Source organism: Callorhinus ursinus, unplaced genomic scaffold, assembly GCF_003265705.2.
Source record: "Callorhinus ursinus isolate GAN/ISIS: 27379988/994484 unplaced genomic scaffold, GSC_fseal_2.0 scaffold65, whole genome shotgun sequence".
Taxonomy (NCBI): domain Eukaryota; kingdom Metazoa; phylum Chordata; class Mammalia; order Carnivora; family Otariidae; genus Callorhinus; species Callorhinus ursinus.
The window spans coordinates 3,082,008-3,105,247 of NW_027397127.1; the positions used below are offsets into that span (position 1 = coordinate 3,082,008).

Sequence of the window (23,240 nt, forward strand, 5' to 3'; positions counted from 1 at the left end):
TTCCTACATGCAGCCAAAAGTAATTCCAATTAATACAGGTAGGTTAGTGTCTCCCACTAGGATCATAATTTTGTCAATCATTCCTTGTTAACAGTCTTTGTTTTAGAAATTGTCATGATACACTAGTTATGGAGCATAAAAGTTCATGACTCACGTTTATTGTAGACTTTAGCTTTTGTCAGTAAAAAATACTGCTCTTTTTTCCCAACTAATGTTATGCCTTGCTTTTGAATTCATTTGATATTCATTTTACTTTTTTATTCTTTGATAATCTCTTTGTTTCTAACCCTTCTCATTTAAACTATAAACCAATGCAATCTTATTTCTGCTCTCACCACTGCACTGAAACCCCTCTTGTTAAGGTCTCTTTATTGCTGAATACCTTTGGTCTGTTTTCAATCTTCACTATACTTTATCTTTCTAGAACACTTCACACTTGTTTTTTAAGATACTGTGTTTTGTTTAGTTTGTTTTGCTTTGCTTTGGTTTTCTTTCTGAAACCCAGAGCCACATTTCTGACTACCTAGCTGCATCTCCCACAGCTGTCTCAAAATTGAATTTATCTTATTCCCATTTAACCCTGTTTCCTTCAGTATACCTCATTTTGGTTAATATCGACACAACCAACCTTAACATGATCCTTCACTCTTCTTTGGGCTTTACTGTGTATTCGGTAATTAGTTACCGAATCTTGTCAATCTTACCTCAAAAATTTCTCTACCATCCTTTCTATCATAGTTATTGCTTTAGTTTAGACGTTCATTGTCCTTTACTTGGACTATTACAACAGTTCCCTGACCCATTCACTTCTAGTCTCTCCTTCATCCTCCATAAAGCTCCCAATCCCATTCTCTGAAAAAGAAAACCAAAAATATTTTATTACATATCCACCTTGCTTTGAAAACATCTCTGTTGATTCTCCATTGCCAAATTCCTTAGTATGATGTACAAATTCCTTGGCAATATGACACACTCCCTCTTCCACTTCATCTCCTACCACACCTGCCCCACACACTTCCTATGCTCCAGTTATATTAGAGTTCTCACATGACTAGAAAATATGCTTTTAGTAAATCCTTTCATGGCTTCATATTTTTGTACATGTTGTTCTCTCTGCAAAGAATATCTTCCCTCTGTTCTTTCTTCAGCACACTCTCATTAATCTTTCAATCCCCAGTTAAAATATCACCTATTCCATGAAGCCTTCCCAGACTCCCACAGAGTTAGTAACTAGCCATTCTTTCTCCTCTATACATATCCCACCACTTTGCCCACACCACTGATACAGCACTAATCATGTCATGATTATCTTTTGCAGTGTCTATTTCCCTCCTACAGATCTAAACCTTCTTGAAACCAGGAACTGTCTTACTCAACTCTAGGATCTAACACAATGCCTGGCTTTAAAAAAGGAACCCAAGGCCATGGCCAGAATGAAGAAGACTCCTGGTCCTCAAAACACCTACACCCTCCCAGATCACTAATGCCTAAAATTCTACCTTTCTACCTCTGACTTAAGGAACTCACTACTGTGAAAATGTGTCTCTGGGATGGGCCAGAAGTGCTCATAGTCATTTTACCAGACCTTTTCCAAAGAACACATTTAGAGAGGTATAAAAACTGCATTTTCAGCACTAGGTACTTATTGGGGAAATGGGAGAAAACAGCATGCTTTGTTGGAAGAAACTTTGTTTTTCTTTCAATATAGTCCTGTGTCATCTTGGTAGATAAAAATGAAGTAACTCAACACTTTTAAAATAAATAACCATGATTCTTTTGGTCAAATACACTGCTACGTATTCCCTTCTCCCTTTCTCCTCATGGAAATTCCATAAGGACAGGGATCTTTGGTTTGTTTACTGATATATCCCAATCAATAATTATTTCTTAAATGAATGAATGAGTATATATGAGAGTAAGAGTAAGGATGGTTATATTACTTGGATTCAGAGTTCCCACCCTCCTCCAACTATGCAAGAAATCATAACCCACTGAGTCTGTTATATAACCTTTACCATTAAGGCACACCGCAATTCTAAGGCTTCTTCCACATTTGAATTTGTGATTCTTTTAGAATCCCCTGATACTGGCATATCTGGGTGGGGTGGAGGGAACTAGAGAATAAATGCTTGCTTTGGACAATGCATTAAAATGTCAAATCATGATGATATCCTCCAATTGTACCCTCCAGGACTACTAATGGATTTATAGGGATATGTAAGTACCTCTGACAGAGGATCTTCTTAGGAATGACTTTACCCTCTCATCTCCCCACTCTACATCATTGCTTTTATATGCAGTGTGAGGCTCTTATACTATGGAGCTGGCTGGTTGGTTTGTAGTTCCCAAACAGGAAAATGGTTATTTGTAATGGCTACACCACATTGTTTAATGTGGCTTCGAAGGCACTGATGAAGCTCCTGTCAGGTCACTCTGCTTAAAAGTCTAATGACACTAATTACCAACACAACTTTGAGGATACAGTTGATATATTCCTCATCAGCCTCTTGCTAAACAAAGTGGGCTTCAGAAAACATGGCCTCCCTGCTGATGACCTGGCTGAATCTGATGACCTTGTTGCTGAGCATAGCCTTGGTAAGAATGGGTCACAGATGATAGGAATAAAACCACTCAGGCTGACAACTGGGATGTCTACAGGTGGTTGGGATCTTATATATGAAAATAATCAGAGATGGGTACCCAGCCTTATGGAAAGAAGTACATGACATAAAAATATAACTAGGGGCCAGGTGCTGTTTTAAATATTCTTCAGCTATTAACTTTTTTGATCTCTTAACAAACCTACGAGGTAGGTAATATTATCATTCCCACCTTACAGATTAAAAAAAAAAAACTGAGGCACAGAGATTTTGTAACTTCACAATCATCACTCTGTAGTGGGATCAGAATTTAAGCTCAGGTAGTCTGGCTCCAGATTTCATATAATCCCTGCTACTTTAAAACTCATACCATTCTACTAAATAGCCTTCTAACATTCTTGTTATACACCAACTTCCCAGTCACTTTATCACCACCATCCCTATCCTCTTCCACTCACTGAAAATTTTAGGTTCTCAAATTTGTCTACACACCAACTCCTGCCATCTCCTTTAGTGACATCCATGGCTGTATGGATGATCCAACCAACACCCTGATCCTTCAGTTCTATTTCCAGTTATCTTCTCCTCCTTCACTGTACCTCAGCCATCCACTCTCGCAGCCATACCATTGGCTTTGTCAGACGAGAAACCGCTCCTTCTCTAAAACTAATTTCTGACCCCGCTCTCATACCACAAGTCTCTCTATCCTTCTGCTGTGTGCACTCTATTTTTCTCAAGACAATGAAGTTCTTCAGCCTCACTGGGACCACCTGTTCATTGAGCCCTCTATTTTAACCATATCCATAGCCTCCACCTGCCTTCACTTCTCTCTATATTGAGCTTGGATTCAACAATCCATCACATCTCCAGCTCTTTGGATCCACTACACTTCGATCACACCCACCTAGCAAAATCCTGGATAAGTTAACCATCTCCCTTCTGCATCTGCACTCAGTCTGCTGAGCAGTGTTAGAAGAACCACCAATCTGCTCTCAACTGTGCCTGATAGTTCTAGTTTACTCAATTAGCTGGACCTCCCATTCTCAAAATTATTTTCTACATGCTCCTTAAACCTCCAAACCTTTACACCTTGAGCCCTTCCTCTCAGTAAATGGTCTCATTTCCCAGTACTTCACAGAAAATATAAAAAGATCAGAAGGAAACTACCCCATCATTGCACCATGAAATCTACAAACTTATCTTAATGCACACTGACGCTTTTTCTCCTTCATTTATGTTACAGTAGAAAAGATGTCCCCCTCCTCTCTAAGGCTAATTCTGTACTGTTTGGGGACTTCACTATATTATCTCCTTTCTCCTTCCCTCCTTTTTTATTGGTTTCTTCCTGTCATGATTTAAACATCTCAAAGCCTCTCCCATCTTAAAAATAAACAAAGAAACCCAACCTCACTTGACTCCATATGCCCCACCAACAAGTCCTTCTTTTCATTTCCTCTTTTCTGCCAACTCTCCTTGAATTCCCTCTTGAAATATTTATTCCCTGGCCACCACCCTCAACTGCTATTGGAATATCACACTATTCTGATTTTTCTCCTCTCTAGTATTTTCAGTCTCTCTTGTGGCTTTTACTTCACTGCTTGATCTATAAATATTGGAGGACTACACACAGCTTAGCCCTCTGCCCTCTTCTATTTATACTCTCTCCTTAGGTGGTATTAAATCACATGGCTTTAGATACTATTCACATGCTGACAACTTCCAAATCTTGTCACCAACCTCGACGTCTGGAGCTCCAGATTTATATGACCAACTCTCTAACATCTCCCCTTGGATGTCTCACAGGCATCTTAATTTCTTCCTATCCTACCTGAACCTATATTCTTCCTCTCAAATATGTGTATCTGTCAGTTTCCCCACTTCAGTAAAATGGTATCACTACTCACCTACTTGCTCAAGCCAGAAACTTGGAAATTGTCTGACACCTTCTTCTTCCTCACCCACCACAGTCAATTCATTACTAAGTCTAATTGATTATATTTCTTAACTATCTCATGATTCTGTCCTCTTCTCTACAACCTGACTGTGACTGCCTTATTCTAGGCCACCATTACTTCTTTCCTCTATTATTTCAGCACCCTCTTAGCTAATCCTTCTGCCTCTAATGTTCTTCTCCTCTAACCCATTCTCTCTAAACAGAGTGATCCTTTAACATGGATTCCTGGTCATGTAACTCTCCTTCTTCAATGGCTTTTCACTTTTCTTGGAATAAACTTCAAAGTCTCTAGCACGGCAAGTACTCACATGACTTTATATAACTGCATATTCTAGCCCCCGACTATTCTGGCCACTCTTTTTTACTTGGAATCTATATAACAGCTGCTTCTATTTTCTTTCACTTCCTAAAACATATGTTTTTGCCCAGGAATCTTCACATACCATGACCTTTGTCTGGAATTTTTCCCTCTAATCTAAGTGACAAGGAGGAATTGCCAATAGATGTTAATGATTTTATGCAAGTGGAGGCCTAAGGGAGAGAGAAGAATCCATGATAAACTTAAGTCTGGAGGACTGAAATAATAAAATTCATGATTATATTTTACTTATTAAAATAAAATGGGTTTTCTGGGGAAAGTAGTCCATTTCAGAACAACTGAGTTTGAACTTATGATTGAACATTTAAATGGATAGGTATGGCTGTAAGAGGTAGAGACCAGAGAAGTTGATTTGCATGCCTATGAGAGAAGATGAGAAAGTAGGTATAGAGGGAAGTCAGGTTTTCCATTTCATAGTTATTGCACAAATATATGAAGAATAGATTATTAGTTTTCCCATAATGGCCATTTACCATACAGAATCCCAAAGCAGAAGGGGAAATCAAACACAAAATAAGGTATAAATGGAGGAAATAGGAAACAAAAGAGATATATAGAAAAAGAATAGCAACATGGCAGTAGTAAGTTCTTCCTTATCAGTAATTACTTTATTTTTTTTTAAGATTTTATTTATTTAATTGACAGAGAGAGAGAGAGACAGCGAGAGAGGGAACACAAGCAGGGGGAGTGGGAGAGGGAGAAGCAGGCTTCCCGCTGAGCAGGGAGCCCGATGTGGGGCTCGATCCCAGGACCCTGGGATTATGACCTGAGCCAAAGGCAGTCGCTTAACCAACTGAGCCACCCAGGCGCCCCTTTATCAGTAATTACTTTAAATGTGAATGGATTAAAGTCTCCAATTAAAAGACAGATATTGACAGAATAGATTTAACAAAAAATCATAATCCAAGTATATTCTGCCTTTAAGAGACTCACTTTAGAGCCAAAAATTACAAATAGTTTGAAAGTGAAAGAATGGAAAGATATTCTATGCAAATAGCTACCAAAAGAAAGCTGGGGTGACTATACTAATAAGAGGAAAAATAGACTTTTAAGTCAAAAATTGTTATAAGGGACAAAGAAAAAAACTGTATACTGATAAAAGGTTCAACTCATCAAGAAGGTCTAACGATATAAACATATATACACCAAACAACAGAGACCCAATGCATATGATTCAAGAATTAAGGGAGAAATAGTTCTAAAATAATAGTTGGAGACTTCCATACCCCACTTTCAATAATGGATAGAACAATGAGACAAAAAAATGAAAAAGGAAATAGAAGACTTGAATAATACTGTAAGCCAACTAGATGTAAAAATATATGCAGACTACTCCACCCAACAAATTTTTAGACCACAAAACAAATCTCAATAAATTTTAAAATACTGAAATCATATAAAGTATCTTCACCAACTACAATGAAGTGAAACTAGAAATAGAAATCAAGAACACAAGGAAAACAGGAAATCTCACAAATATATAGAATTTAAACAGCAAACTCTAATAAAACAACAAAAGTATCAAAGAAGAAATCACAAGAGAAAATTTAAAAATACTTTAGGAATAAAAATGAAAATACAACACACCAAATCTTATGGGATATAATGAAAGCAGTGCTCCAAGGGACATTTATATTGCAAACATCTATGTTAAAAAAAGAACTCAAATCAACAATCTAACTTTACACTTTAAGGAACTAAAAAAAAAACAAATTAAACCCAAAGTTAGCAGAAAGAAGGAAATAATAAAGATTAGAAAAGAGATAAAGCAGAGAAGAGAAAAAAATAGAGGAAATCAACAAAGCAAAGGTTATTTATTTAAAAAGATCAACAAAATTAACAATATTTAATTAGATTAAGAAAAGGGGGAAGACTCAAATTACTAAAATCAGAAATGAAAGTGGGGACATTTTACTATCAATCTTATAGAAATAAAATGGGTATAAGAAAAGAATGAATAGTTGTAGACAAAGAAATTAGATAACTGGAAATAAAACGGAAACATTTCTATAAATACGAACTATCAAAACTGAAGAAGAAACAGAAATTCTGAACAGATCTGTAAAAAGCAAAGTTATTGAATCAGTAATCAAAAACATCCCATAATCAAAAATGTCTCAAAGAAAAACTCAGCACCAGATGGCTTCACTGGTGAATTCTATCAATATTTAAAGAAGAATTGTTAAACTCTTCCAAAAGATGGGAGAGAATACTTCCTAACTCATGCTATGAGGCCAGCATTACTCAGATACCAAAGCCAGACCAAGACCTTACAAAAAGACAAAGCTACAGACCAATATCTTTTATGAATACAGATGCAAAATTCTCAATAATATACTATAAACTGAACCTGGCAGTGTATTAGTAGGATTATATACCATAACTGAGTGGGAATTAGCCCAAGAATGTAAGGTTGGTTCAAGAAAATCAATCAGTGTAATATATACCACATTAATAGAATGAAGGAAAAACTACATGATCATTTCTACTAATGAAAAAAAAAAAAGAGCATCTGACAAAACTCAACACCTTTCATGATAAAAACCCTCAAAAATTAGGAATAGAAAGCAATGTTGTCTACCTGATAAAGGGCATTTATGAAATACCCACAGATAACTTCATACTCGATTACAAAAAAATTGAAAGCTTTTCCTCTAAAATCAGAAATAAGACAAGAATGCCCACTGTTTTCACTTCTAGTCCACATTGGACCAAAAGTTCTAACCAGGACAATTAGACAAGAAAAAGAAATAAAGGGAATTCAAATTGAAAAGGAAGAAATAAAACTATCTCTACTTACAGACAGTATGATCTTATATAGAGAAAACATCCTAAAGAACAAACAAAACAACTATTAGAGCTAGTGGACAAACTAGACAAAGCTGCAGGTCATACAAGATCAATATGCACAAATCACCTGTGTTTCTATACATTAGAAATAAACAATCCATAAAGGAAATTAAGGAAACAATTTAATTTTTCAGTAGCATCAAAAAGAGTAAAATACTTAGGAATAAACTTAACCAAGGAGGTACAAGACTTACACATTGAAAACTATAAAACACTCCTGAAAGAAATTAAAGAAAACCTAAATAAGTGGAAAGACATTGTGTGTCATAGATTGGAAGACAATATTGTTAAGATGGAACTACTCTTCAAAGTGATCTATAGATTCAGTGTAATCACAACTAAAATCCTAATGGCCTTTTTTGATGAAATGGAAATGCTGATCCTCAAATTTATATGGAGTTGGAGACCCTGATTACCCAGATCAATCTTGAAAAAAGAACAATTTTGGAGGCCTCACGCTTCCTTATTTCAAAACTTAATACAAAGCTACAGTAATTAAAAGAGTGTGGTACTAGAACATGGATAGACAAATTAGCCCAATTGGGATAAAATTAAGGGTGGCTCAGTTAAGCGGCCAGCTCTTGATTTCAGCTCAGGTCATGATTTCAGAGTTCTGGGATAGAGCCCCACATCGGGCTCCGTGTTCAGCGAGGAGTCTGCTTAAGGATTCTCTCTCTTCTTCTCCCTCTGATCCTCCCCCACTCACACACATGTGCTCTCTCTCTCTCTCTCAAATAAATAAATATTGGGAAAAAAAAGAATTCAGGGTCCAGAAATAAACCCATATATCTATGGGCAAAATTATTTTTGACAAGGTGCCAAGACTGTCCAATGGGGAAGGAATTGTTTTTTCAACAACTGATGCTGGGACCAGATATCCACATGCAAAAAAATGAAAGTGGACCCCTATCTCACACCATGAACAAAAATTAACTCAAGGGGCACCCGGGTGGCTCAACTGTTGGGCGCCTGCCTTCTGTTCAGGTCATGATCCTAGGGTCCTGGGATCGAGACCCGCATCGGGCTCCCTGCTCCACGGGAAGCCTGCTTCTCCCTCTCGCACTCCCCCTGCTTATGTTCCCTCTCTCGCTGTGTCTCTGTCAAATAAATAAAATCTTTAAAAATAAATTAACTCAAGATTAATCAAAGACCTAAACGTAAGAACTAAAAGCATAAAATGTTCATAAGAAAACATCAAACTTTATCAAAATTATAACTTTTTCTTTTTTTTTTTTCACAACGAATAAGACATGGAGCTAGAATTAAAACCAAGGTCTGTTGACTCCAAAACTTACACTCTCTAATACGACCCACTCTCCAAGGGCCTTCCATAGCTAGCTCCTCATTACTCTGTCCATAAGGATCTGTGTCATTGGCCAAGAATAAAGCACAGCTCACCAGATACTCCTTCACACCATAGAAAAATACTCAAATTAAAATTAAATTAAATGAATTAAAATGTTCATTTTTGTACCAAGCCCTCCCTGAAAAAAATTGCCTAAGGAGAAACAAACTTTCTCTGTCTTATTCCGGCCCCCACGGATTTACAAAGCCTGACCCGAAACTGGGGTGATTTTAGATGCCTCAGGAAGTCTTTATGTGAAAGGAAAACCTGTCCCCTCATGCATTCACTTTCCTTACTAAGTACATAGAGGCTTTACTTTTTGACAATTAGAGGGGGAAAGGCTGAGGACTGAGCTATTCCTGAGAGAGAGAACACTGGTATTTTGATGATTACGGCAGATCATATCATTCCATGAGAGCAGGTTTTTAATAAGCTAATGGGATGGGGGCAAGCAGAATAGAGACTAAACCTGCCCTCCCTGAGGCCACACACAGAGTCAGTCACAAAGCAGCAAAACTGGACTGGGGTCTTGACTCTGTCACTATCATGGAACCTTAGGCAAGGCCCAGTGTTCTCTAAATGTTCTGTGATGCTGTAATTCCACTTTATAAATTTGCCCAGGGCTAACTACATTTGCATTCCTATTACTGGTAGGCACAGCAAAGTCCTTAGCTAATCCATGAAGTATGGTTCTGTTTACACTTCTTTTATTAAGATTAATCACTGTTTAAGTCCTTATGCCTTGATTACAGGGATTCTGTTGTGATATAAGAATTTGAACACACTTTTGAAATGTAAAACGTGTTTTCAATTACTTACAGTCATCCATGGTCCCAATTCAGGCAAAACTTTTACTTAAATAAATAATTAGCCTTGGCAAGAAAATCATAATTCATGAATATACAAAGTTTAAATGTGCTGACTGGTAGTGCCTGTGTTGGATTTTCACAAGTGACATGTGCCACCTACATCTGCACGGTATTGGCCTAGGACTTATTCAAAGTAAGTGACACTGATGTAGGTCTGGCTCACCGAAACTCATTTCCTAAAGCAGGTGCTCACTCAGCGGAATTTGAACAGATATTCCCCCACTTCCTCCTGTGTTTTCCTTTGCTGAAATCTGGAGTGGGATCCTACAACTCACACTAGTGTTCTTTGACTTCCTGGGGCAGCAAGAGAGTTAAAACTCACAATCAACACTCCACAGAATTTTAAGAATCACCTCTTCTTCTTCCATTCCATTCCTTTCTTTTGTCTTTGCCATCGTGGAGTATTTCTCTCCTGTGCCGGTGACGAGAAGCCCTTTCCTTTGTAAATAAAAGCCTGCCCTTCAAACTGCTCAGTGTGTTAAAGTCTTTGTGATGCTGTGGTCATTTCAATGCTGGGCACATTGTTATGGTGGTGTATGTGACACAAAGAAAGAAGTCACAAAGAATTCAACATAGGTCTATGGTACTTAGCAAGACAAAGAGCCATCTCCCTAAGGCAGAACCTTAAAGAATAAGTCACTGAGAACAAAAGGGAAATAAAAGGGGGAGAAAGCCAGGTTGGATTCAATCCAGAAACCGGTTATCCATGAAAATCTGTAACCCTTTCCCTTTGGGGACATAAAGGTCAATAGTTCCTTAGTATACTGAAGGCTGGAATGGTGCCTTTACAGGTCTTTGCTATAATCAACACCCTGCTTATAGTGAGTGCTCAACCAAAGTTCCATGGCAAGGGGGAGGTGGCAATGATTATAACAATGAATTGAATCATTTGTCAAAATTTCTCGATTCGTAAGAACTCCTTTCTATGCTGTTTCCTCACAAACTATTCCATACTTTCTGAGATTCTGGTCAATACAAGATCTGGACATGCCATGTGGGGAGAATTAAGATAAAATTTGGTCTTTGAAAAATGACACTACTTTAAATGCTGTGGTTCTCAGTGGGGAGGCCGATTCTGCCCCCTAGGGGACATGTGACGATGTCTGAAGACATTTTGGGTTGTCACAAGGTGGGGGGTGTTACTGGCATCTAGTGGACAGAGGCTAGAGATGCTGCTAAAGAGCCTACAATGTCAGGACAGCCGCTCACAATAAGGAATCATATGGCCCCGTAAGGTCAGTACTGCCTAGGTTGAGAAACCCTGCTTAATGGGGAAAAGAAGATGCCTTTACTCTCTGGGTCTCTCACATCAGTCTCACTTTGGCTCTGATATTACACCAAACTCTGGTCTACCTGTCCCACCTACCACTATGGTCAAGGCTGTGAGAAGAGTAAAGACAGTGCCCCTGAATGTTGAAGTCTCAATTGCCTTATGAAGTCATATCTGGATGGTGTTTGAATAGGCCAGGCCACATGAGCTAACCTCACCTAGAAGCCAGGTAGATCTAGCTTCAATTACTCATAGTCGCTTCCACTTTTGGCTTTGAACCACTTCTGCAGTTGTAGCCTTTGGTTGCAAACTGCCCCAGGAGAGTTCAAACAGACATATGCTCTCAGCCACCAAGTAGAAAACTTGAATATTTCCATATTCACAGAGAAGATGAGCACCCCCCCCTCCGCCCAACCCAGCCCCTAGGCTGACAAGCAACTGAGGCAAGCGTAGGCTCCTGCCCAAGTCAGCTTAACTGCATTAGGAGATCCTCCAGTTAAGTTTGTCCTAGAATTCATATAGTAGTGCCTGGCATTTGAATGGGTGCTTTTAACTTTGGAAGAGATTTTCTTTTGTATATCCTTGATCTCCTGAAGAGGTTAGCAGGGTAGGGTGAGCGCAAGAAGAAAATTTGGGGTCTTATCCACAATTCACTGGGAAAACATTAAAATTCAAAAACACCCATAATCCCCCTATGTTAAAGGCAATTGCACTGTATATAAGGCCTTTGAAGGAGACAGTTCACAAGAATAGGGTTCTCCTTCTCTTCCTGGGCACTGCTTCTGATTGCATCTTAGGCTTGGCTGGAAGCCTCAGCTAGACTGCACTTTGGTCAGAGAAAGGGAGACACCCCAAGGTCTTGTCCAGAGCCACATATCCTACGGACCCCTCATGCCAAAAGAGGAACCGGCTTAATCCCAACATTGACCTCTTTCGTTTGGGAGGTTGTACACTTGAGGTTGTTGGCCACAGTAAAACTGCCTTTGAATGGGAGAAAGGCAGAAAGGTTCCAGAATCAAGTAGTTTTTTTTTTTTCCATCTATATCATTGCCCAGTGTTTAGAAACACTTCCTGAAGTGTTTAAACAGTATGGAGGGGGAGGCTCCATCCTCACCCCTGTTCCCCCCTCACACACAAACACAAACTCTTCATCCCCTAAGGCAATACTTTTCTCAGATGCCTTGCTCCCACACAAAGCTTTATACTCTCCAGAATAGTGGACCACCTCAGGGTGAAGGGGACTGAGGACAACAGAAAAACTTTTCTTGCTTGGTGCCAGGAGGGACTTTCCCAGGGTAGTCTAGGAGAGTTGCTAGGGCTCCCACTAAACATAACTGCCAGCTTCAATGACAAGGCAGTGGGACACTCAGCCATTTAGACAGGGCAGAAGGTTCTGGCTCCTTCTAGAGCTCGACTCAGGCTCACAGTGTGTGTGCAGGCGACAGCAGGAAGAAGAGTGGAGCATTCTCTGAGCTCTGGATTACTCTGAGAATGGGTAGGGAAAAGGGTTTCAGGTACCAGCCCAGCGTTCAGAAAGGCAGGGAGCCTCGCACCCCCCTTTCTGAAGAAAGGAAATGAGGGAGATAAAAGACAAAGCCGAGCTTTGGGGCTGTGAGGTCGGGCCACAAGATGATGCCAGCTAGTGGACCTAAGTGCCTGCAGGTTGCAGGTAGTAGTCTCAGGCTTGGGGGTGGGGTGGGGGAGAGGCGCGTGGAGCCATTCAGTTCCAGCAAGGTTCAAGAGGGTCTGCGTTCTGGGCGCAAGAGTATGGGGGCGGGAGGGGAGAGGGGGCTCATGGGACACAAAGGCGCAAAAATCAACGAGTTGCCCGAGTGTCTGGTGACACTGCCCCCCCCCCATAGACACCACTGCCACCACGAAGCAACTTACTCCCTCATCCTACAATACCACTATCCGTCCCCACTCCCCACCCCCCTTCAATCTAGGCTGGTCTTGGGAGACCGACCCTAAGGGTGAGAAGGACACAAATGTGAAAATCGGGCTAGTTCCCGGGCTGCCTGCACTGGGTTACATTAAACCCGTCAGGGATCAAACCAGACCAGACGACGCCAGGTCAGCCCCTGGCGACTCAGGGTCCCGCTGTCCAGCTGTCCGGCTGTCCACCGACCGCTAGCCCACGCTCTCATTGGCTCAACTCCCCTTCCCCCTGGATGACCGGTGGCTGCCAGCGCAGCCCCACCACCGCCAGCACAGAGCCTGGGCTGGGAGGGGTGGGGGTGGGAGGGGGTCACGGTCCAAAGCGGGGGGTACTCAAGCCAAGGGGCAAAAAGAGACTCTGCAAGCCAACCGCCCCGAGGAGCTCCGGTCCCCTCTACCCGTACCCGCGCTCAGCCCCCCAGTCTCTGCCAACACCCAGGGGAGGGGGAGGCCCGGGGAGAGCAAACGAACGAAACAGAAAATTCCGTACCGAGGGGGGAGAGATGATGCGGTGGGACAGGGCAGCGGGGGCTGACTTTGGGTTGCGGCTGCGGCTTCCTTCCACCCCTGGCCACCGAGCTGCAGAGAAGGCAGTAGCTGCTGCCCCTGCAGGCTGCCCCGTCCTCCCTCTTTCCCTCCCCCTTCCCCGCCTCCCCCGCCCAGCCCCGCCCGCCCATGCCGGGAGCTGGGGGGGGGGGGTGTGAGGCCTCGGCCGGGGCTGGGGGAGGTGAGAGGTGATTTCGCCATCCACGGCTTTCTCCCCCCGACCCATACACACACACAGACACACGCACGCGCGCGCGCGCGCGCCCCTCAACCGCGACGGGTTCTCCGCAGCTCGCAGACACCCAAAGGGAGGGAGAAAGGGAGAACAGGAGCAGAGGGAAGCCGGGAGCAGATAGAAGGGAAAGGGAAGAGCTCAGGGTTGGACATTTTTGGAGCTAGGGGTGGGGAGGAGAAAGGCAGCGCACCTCCTCGATTTTCCCCTCCCCACCCCTCTTTGCTTTTCTCTCCCCTTCGTTGCATAGCGTTTTTCAGAAGCGGCAGCAGAAGGGGACAGAAACCTCTAGTCTAGAAAGATTTGGAGGGGTGGCCGGGTCTCCCGCCAGCCGCTACCTGGCAGCTGGAGCTTGAGCGTGCGTTTGTGCATGTGAGAGCGTAAATGCGGTTCTCTCTCTGTGGTTCTCTCTCCCTGTCTCTTCTCCCTCTCTCCCCCTCACACTCCCGCGTCGGCCACCCCTGTCAGTTTCCCCGTGTCAGTTTCTTCCCCGGCTCTTACTGTGTGGCTGGCTGCGCGAAGGGAGTGCGTGCGTTTGAAGCGGCCCAGGTTGGGTCAGACAGCCGGGAGAAGCGAGAAAGAACAGGCAAGGGGCGGGTGGAGCGAAGAGTTTCGGGGCGCTGACGGAGGCGAAAGGTGAGGAGGGCCGGCCAGCCACAGTGAAGTTTGGCGATAACTGAGAAGCGGAGGGAGAAACCAAGGTAGGAGGCAGCACTCGCGCCTCTCCCCACACCCCGCCCCTTTCCCTGTGCTCCGCCGCCCACCGCCGGGCAACCTCCAGGCCTGGGGCTGTCCCAGGCGGCTGCTGTTTGCGCGCCGCCGGGAGACCGAGTCCGGCGAGGCGGCCGCACCGCGCGCCCTGGTTCGCGGACACCAGACGACGCAGATCCGAACAAACCACTTGCCCCGGGGTAAGTCGACAGGCGGCCCGGTGCCCTCTGCTTCGTTGCTCGAGCGCTGCCATAAGGGGCGGCGAGGTGAGGGCTATGTGAGGGTGCTGGGATGCTGAGGGCTGGGAAGCGCTGGCTGGCAGGCTGTGGGCTGGGGTAGTGGGGAGCCGACCAAAGCCAGCAACAGATTGTTTTTTGGACACAGGGAGAGAGATGCGATGGGGTAAAGCTCTAGGGGTGTTAGGAAAGGTGGCTCTTGGCAATGACCAAAAGAATTGTTTCTTTCCGGATGTTTTCCTACACCAGAGCTTTGCCCTACCCCGGTCAGTGATCTGCTCCATCCCTGGGTAGGTGTCAGCCTCCCTGGGGAACCTCCTCCCAGGCTTCCTCAAAATCCACCTGGGAGGTAGATGGGCATGGGAATAAGGACACTGATCCTGTTGCCAAAAGCCACTTTAAGATGAAGAGGGCTGGGGTGAACTCATGAGAGTCTATTTACCCTTCTTTCTGTTTTGTATATTTCAAACTTAAGAAATGACCAGATTCGTTTCCTGGCTTCCTTAAAGGAACTAGGAAATGCAAATGGGGGGACATCAGTCAGATCTCTGCTCTAAAGTAAACACCCCACTCCCTCCAAACACATATACTGACTTGGACATTATCATACCCCTACACACACACACACACACACACACACACACACACACACACACACGGGTACTGAGCTGTATTTGCAGATCCTGGTATTTCTCCATGGACTCTAAGAATGTGACTATGAGAAGAGCTTCTTCTCCATTGCCAACGTGGGTTTCTGGCCATAGTCAGGTATGCCGTGATGGCTGAGTGGCTAGCAAGGTTATCACTCCCTCATGAAAAGCCTGAAGCCTAGAAACCAGCGTGGAAGACAGGATCTCTGAACTTTACAGGAGTTTATTATATGAGTACAAGAGACACAGACGAATCAATAGTGCTCCCTTTAGAGATTGTGTGTGTCGGCCCTACTTCAAATGAGAAATAATTACTACACTGACATGGTACCCAGACCCACTTGTCTATTGCCATGTATTTATCTTCACGGCATTTAGCAAATATGACAAGTTTGTATGTCAGCATTCATGATTGTCTTTTGTCAGTTTCAGACTGGGTTTTTTTGTTTTGTTTTGTTTTGGGTTTTGGTGTTTTACAGATGATTACAGATGATATGATTTATATCATATCTCCTTTCCCATAGATTCTTACAAAGCTGAGATATAAATGATGTCAAATAGTATCTTTCACTCACTCTTTAACATCTGCTTATTGTAACTCAAAAGGCATGAAAATATATTCACATAGTAGCAAGTTGGTTTCAAAGCAAATATTTAGCCTGGAATAAAGGAAACCCACAGGGTCAAGAGGAATCGCTCTTGCAATGTTTGCAAGGTTGAAGGAAAAACTGAATGCCACTTGAAATCTATGTTTTGATCCCTTGGAGATGCTGCTCTCATGGAGTTTTACTATATATATAGTTTTATATATATATGCACACGGGGTGTGTGTGTGTGTGTGAGAGAGAGAGAGAGAGAGAGAGAGAGAGAGAGAGAGAGAAAGATGCTTTCTTAAAGTTGTATCATATATATATATATCTCATGTGTGTATTTTTTTCAAGGACCCAGATCAACCCCATACAATCTGGGCTCTGTGCTGCTGTAGCAGAGAGAGGGTGCTTCCAAAACACCCAGGCTCTTGTGTTAAACTTTCTATTTATTACTATGTTACCGGAATACAATGAATTACCTCCTTCCAACTCAGCAAATGAGAGAAACAGATTCTGCATTAAGTGAAACTGTTTATGTTGTATCGGGCAATTTGTTCTAATGCTCACCGCTTAGAGACAGAAGAGAATGAGGATTACTCAAGTAAGATCTGAAAAGGTGCCCATTCTGTTACTTTTTTTAGGTAATCATAAGCAAATATCTTCTTAGATGGGTTAAAATTATACTTTCCCATAAATAGCAAAGACCAGGTTGCAGACAGGTAGGAAAGAACTGGCAGTTTCATATTGGGGAAGAACTGAAAGCATCCACAGGGATGAAGCCTAAGGAAGGTACAGGTCTCTGCTCTGTTCTTGGTGATGTGCGTTATCTGGCTGCCACGGTGGGTCCTGATCCACAGTTACTCAGGGGACAAGGAGGTGGGTTGTGCAGGGATATAGAACCAATGCAGTCCCCAAATGTGTTGACACAGGTTCCCCGGGCTTCAGTATATGCTCCAACATAGAAACCTGCACCAAATATCTCTCATCTCTGCCAACTATACGAGCGACAGTCCTATGATTCCATTCTTTCTAGAATTCACAACCAGAATGACACACACAACCATACACGCTGGGAGAAGGGTGGGCCAGAAAATTAAAGCTAGGGTAGGGAGGAAGAGGAGAGGGACAGGAGAGAACCCAAAGATGTTTTGAAACATATGGAAAGAAAACCATCCAGGTGTTTGCTTTCTTTTGCTCAGCTGAGGATGGAATTAGTCCAGAAAATTGATTCCGATGTGAAGCACACTAAAATTGCGTATGATTTGCCTTGTAAACACTGAGTAAACAATAATAGAATTCCTTAGAACCAGAGAATTGGGAGCAATGGAGTACATTTCCCCTTTTGCCATCTCATTTCACTCCTTAGCATATTAAATTTCAATCTGTGAGCCATTCAGGTGCTTAATTATCGAATGGGTATTTCAAATGTGTCACACTATTTCCTTCCAGCCTACTTCCAAATATTCTAATGCCTTTTGCTGTGGCTCCGTCACTGGAGGAGAGGCACCAAAACATCTCTGCCTGCTTTATTCCTGCCCAAGATGCTTGTTTTTAGCTAAGTACACTAAGCTGTTCAGAAGCCTCCTCTTAGCTGATGGGGAATGTGAGGGGCAGGACCTTTCTACCCAAAGCGCCCTGCAGCCTAAGGTGCCACCAACCTAACCTGGTCCAGTCATTTTCCAGTTTTTCACAGAGGGGTATGACAAAGTTTGCGTCCTACAGGCAGAAATGATGCCTCATTCTAGGCAGAAATTGCAGTAATCGTTCTAGATCAGGGCGAAGCTGAGGCTAGCCTGTGAGTCCAGAGCTTAGTAGCTGAGATTTCTATAATGTCATTCTTTCTAAAACTGCCATAGCTTTCCTGCTGTTGATGGGTCTTTCAAGTCCTTTGAGCCGTGAGACCAACTGACCCATCCTGATCTCAAAGAAGGCGTCCTGAATGATTCAGCTGTGGTCTCATACACAAATGTGTGCATCATGCTCAATTGAGCAACAACAGATGATTCCTAAAAGAAATAAAAGCTGGTGGGACAAAGCAAAAAATCGCCATTTTCTGTGTCCAGAGAACTTTGCAAGTTCCCTAGCTTGGGTTCTCCATCACCCATTGTGGGGTTAGCACTTAGATGCTGGTAGCCAATGCAGTTGTCCCAGCTTTTTGCAAGACAGCTGATGGTGGGAAACAAGCAGGGATCGGGCAGGGCCCAATGCCCTCATTTCACCTACACAGAAATTGAGGCCCAGAGAGTAAAAATGACTTGCCAAAATCACACAACTACCTAGTAACAGAATCAAAACAAGAACCCAAGACTGCCTGCTAGTACTGAATACATTTCCTAAAGCTCTCTGAAGATCTCTCCAGGAAGTCAAGAGGAAACCAAAACCAAGTTTGCTAAGATCACAACCTTCTATTTCCTTGCCATGTTTATATTTACCATGTTTACTGCCATATCCTTGTGACTTGCCTTCTCACCCTCCATCTGCTGCCAATACACACACACACACACACACACACACACACTTCTATCTTGGTAGCTAAGAAAAATAGCATATGCCCACAGCTAGCATATTCAGGTGGAGGGCAGAATTAAACATGACAAAGATTTAGCTGTTCACACTTATCTGGCTGATCTGGCTCACACCACCAACAGCAAGGCATCTAGAAAACCCAGACTCCGCTGCACTCTGTTAGTCTTGAGAATGGAAACTGGTGGATTCCAGTAACTATGTCTCTGGCCTTGTATAGTCATTCTCAGAACAAGCACCCATAAATGCACATGTGTATGCACACACACATGCATTCACACACTTACTGAAAAATTAAAACAAAAGAAGCAGAAAAGACAAGGCAGATGGTTTTTATAGTAGAGTCTGAGAAGAAGGAAGGTTTGTGTGGGGGGGTGTTATTTCCTGCCTCTATTCTTTAGTCTTGATACCTGGTTTCAATTAATCCCACCCTAGATTTTTTTTTTTAGGATCTGAGAAAATAGGCTGATGCAAACACATCTCTTATAACCCAGAAGGATAATATGAAGAACTTCTATATTATAGTGAGGATATCACAAGGTTAGGAAAGAGAGGTTAGGTTGGAGTGGGTTAGAGTCTTGCTACTCCAAGCATGGTCCCCACACCAATAGAACCACCATCCCCTGGGAGCTATTTATAAGTGCAGAATCTTAAACTCTTCCTTGGGCCTAGTGAATTGGAATCTGATTTTTAAGATTCCCCAGTGATTTGTTTGCACACTAAAGTTTGAGAGGCACTGGACTAGAGCTTATCCCAAAAAGCATCTGAAAGTCGTTTAAAAAATAAGCAATTATCCTCAGGGCATGCAGGGACAATTCAAGTGGCTTATCACTTGAAAATTTAAATATAAACTTACCCCAGGTCCACTTCTCCCATTATCCAGTGTAAAGGCCTTAAATGTGGGCAAGAGAGTTGATTTAAAAGGAGTCAGACTGTAGGACTGTTCTGCTTACCAGAAGGACCTGGACTTGGGGATGCACAGACCTAAGTTAAATCCTGATCCTGTCCACAAATAACCATCTGTATAAACTTGTACAAGGTACTTTGCCTCTTGGCCTCAGATTCCTCATCAGTATAAAGGGATTAATAATAGTACCCACTGACACTGAGTTGTTATGAAGACTACATGAGACACTATAAGACACTGGCATATTATGAACAATCAATATGTGGAAGTTATTACTATAATTAATATGATTTGGTCATTAAGTTTAGTTTGCTAGAAAACTAGTCACTGGATGTGATGTCATAGGGCACCTAGCACCTATTTCTAATTGGTGTGAATCACATTGGGCTTTCCACAAATAGAACATTAAGAAAGACATACAAAGTAAAGTATATTTCAACAGAATGGGGGTCCCAAAACAAATATTATTCAGAAAGAATTAAAGGTGGTCCTGATGAAATCATTTCATAGAATAAGACTAAAGTCAGAAGTGGCCCTATTCGGGGCTCCTGGGTGACTCAGTCTGTTAAGTGTCCAGTTTCGGCTCGGGTCATGATCTCAGGGTTGTGAGATCAAGCCCCATGTTAGGCTCCGCACCTAGTGTGGAGCTTGTTTGAGATTCTCTCTCCTTTTCCCTCTGCCCCTCCCCTCCACTCACATGCACATGCACGCTCTCCCTCCTCTCTAAAACACACACACACACACACACACACACATACACACAAAAGAAGTGGCCTATTATATGGCATGTCTCAAAATTGCCAAGTTATAAATTTAGTAGTGAGGCTCTTTCTGCATGTTTGCACATATGTGCAGTAGGCAAACACATGTGCACACACACACACCCCCTTCAATGGAGCAACTGTGAAAAAAATCAAGGCCGAAATAGCATTCCAGGGGCAGAACTAAATATTACTGATTTCTGGCCTGATAACAACCTATAAAATGGGTGAATAATAACCCCTACTTCATAGGGTAGTTGTGAAAAGATTTGGATAAAAAAAATGATGAGGGTAAAAGCATAGCACAGAAACTCAAAGGACATTTTTTTTTAACATGAGCCCACAAAAGGAACAGACATTATATATGAAGCTCCAGTGATTTTTCCCCTAGAAAGTAATGACTTGTTATCAGATAAGAAATACTTTTCCTTATCAACACATCTTACAAAAGGCAGCTCAACAACAGTTAACACTTAGAGAGTGCTAAGTTATGTGCTAAGCGTCTTACACGCAGCATCTCGTGTAAACCCTCAGGACAAGTCCATAAAATAGGTACATTAGCCTCTTTACTGTACAAACAATACTAAAGCTCAAAGGAACTAAGTAAATTGCTCATTGTAGACTTTAATGACTTAGGTAAACACTATACCTATCACTATTTTACAGGTGAAAGAAATGGGAAACTCCTACCTTCTCCCAGTTCTCTATCTGCTCAATTTTCCCACCCATAAAAGATGATTGGTATAGTACCTATGAATTCCAATAATTCTATGAATTTTAATAAATTTTATGCGTTCCAATAAAATCACTAAGTACTTGATTCTCCAAAAACTTCTTGGTTGACATATGTAGTCTGGGGCAGCCTGATCACAAATATACAGAGATGGGTGCCACAACCTCTGGGTCCCGGTCCTTTGGCATGTTTGAGACCTCCAGCTCTGAGGCACTGAGCTTGCTCAACAGCCATTGATTTTCAAGAGGATCGGATTAGTGGGGCATCAGTAACTTTATAATAGACAATATTGAAAAGTAATTTCTAAGATTTCTGTGATCACCCTAAATTAACAATAGCAATTGCTATCAATTATTGAACATCTTTGTATTCGTTCTCCATTGCAGCCATAACAACCACAAATTTAGCAGTTTCAAACAATGTGCATTTATTATTGTTATAGTCCTGCATGTTAGAAATGGGGCATGGAGATCGCTGGGCTAAAAATCAAGGTGTCAGCAGGGCTGCATTTGCTTCTGGAGGCCCTAGGGGAGAATCCATTTTTTTTTTATTTTTTATTTTTGGGCTCATTCAGGTTGTTGGCATAATTCACTTCCTTGTAGTTGTAGGACTGAAGTCCCAAATTCTTTGCTGGCTGTCAGTTGAAGGTTTCTGGAAGCCCCCCACATTCCTTGGTCTGCTGCCCCATTCCTCCAACTTCAAAGCCAGTCAGGACAGGTGGGTCCCTTCACACTTTGAATCTCTCTTACTTCTTCTTCCTTTGCCTCTCTCTGATTCTTCTGTCGTCTTCTGCTGTTTTTGAGAGCCCATGTGAGGCCATTGGGCCCACCTGGATAATCCAGGAGAGTCTCCCTATTTGAAGGTCATCTAATTATTAACCTTAATTCCATCTGGAAAAAAAAATCCCTTTTGCCAAGTAACCTAACACATTCACAAGTTCTGGGGATGTGTTGACTTATTTAGACGGCCATTATCCTGCCTACCACAATCTTCTTTGTGTTGAGTGCTACAAATATGTTAACTTAAATAACCTTCACTACAGCCTCTATAGAATAGGTATTATTATTCCCATTTAACAGATGAGGAGACAAGATCAGGCAAGTTAGTGGTATGCCTGATATTGCACAGATAGTAAATGGTGGAGACAGGATTGGAACATAGGTCTCTCTTCCTCCAAATCTTGCATTCCCCCCTTAGCCTACAGTATACTGCCTCTTCATTGTCAGAAAGCTCTTTTGGTTGTTTTTTGTTTGTTTGTTTTCCTTGTTATTTTGTTTTGTGCTTTCTCTTTTTTATTTAAATTTTTGAATAGGTATTTTATATCCTTTGCTGAAAAATCAGAATATATAAAAGGATATTCGGTGAAAAAGCTTGCTCCCACTCTGTTTACTCTCTACTTGGTTACCACCACCCCTTCCTTATTTTATTTTTTCCATCTAGAACTTCTGAATGCAAATGCAAGAAACTATGAATTGATGTTCAGAAAGATCTTTACATCGTAACAAAATCTCTCAAACTATAGCTCAAATCTATCTTGTCCTTTTGCTGTGTTCTCACTACAGTGTAACTTTGGAAGAACTAACATCTGTATTAAGGGACAAATCTTTCAGCTAATCAGTTGTCTGAGCAACTGGTGACTACACCCAGTTTCTAAAATACTGTACAGCCCCTTTGGCCCCATGATGCTCACCTGAATACTCGGTACACTATAGAACCTTAATGCCTCAATTTTGTTATATATCCCACACTGGGGAGAAAACCATAACCATAACAAATTCATGAAATATAGCTAATATTATTCCATGTAATAATAAGATGACCATATTTTCAAATAAATAAGCTCAGTATCTTATTTATGAATAATCTTTGAAAAGTTACCACAGCTTGCAAAAGAATGTGGAACTACATAATTGTAAACACTGAAACAGACTACCATATAGTTGGGTAGCATGCTCTGCAGCGACAGGCGCGCGCGCGCGCACACACACACACACACACACACACACACACAAACCACGAAAAATTACATTTAGTTTTAAACAAAGAATGATGCAAAGCTGATAACAAAATCAATACACCACAGTTAATTATTTTTGTTATCCCTGCTGTGGGCATTGGTCTTTAGCAGTGACTTAAGAACTGCCCC

General features: G+C 42.0%; 1 protein-coding gene across 1 annotated transcript in view; it reads left to right on the forward strand.

Annotated features, from left to right (window-relative positions):
* The first annotated feature begins 14,111 nt into the window (after nt 1-14,111).
* The window catches only part of TRPC5 (transient receptor potential cation channel subfamily C member 5), a 255,909-nt gene continuing 246,780 nt past the window's right edge, over nt 14,112-23,240 (forward strand). The window contains exon 1 of the mRNA XM_025853732.2: nt 14,112-14,894. The gene's annotated coding sequence lies outside the window, so the exon portion shown is untranslated. The remainder of the gene's footprint in view (nt 14,895-23,240) is intronic.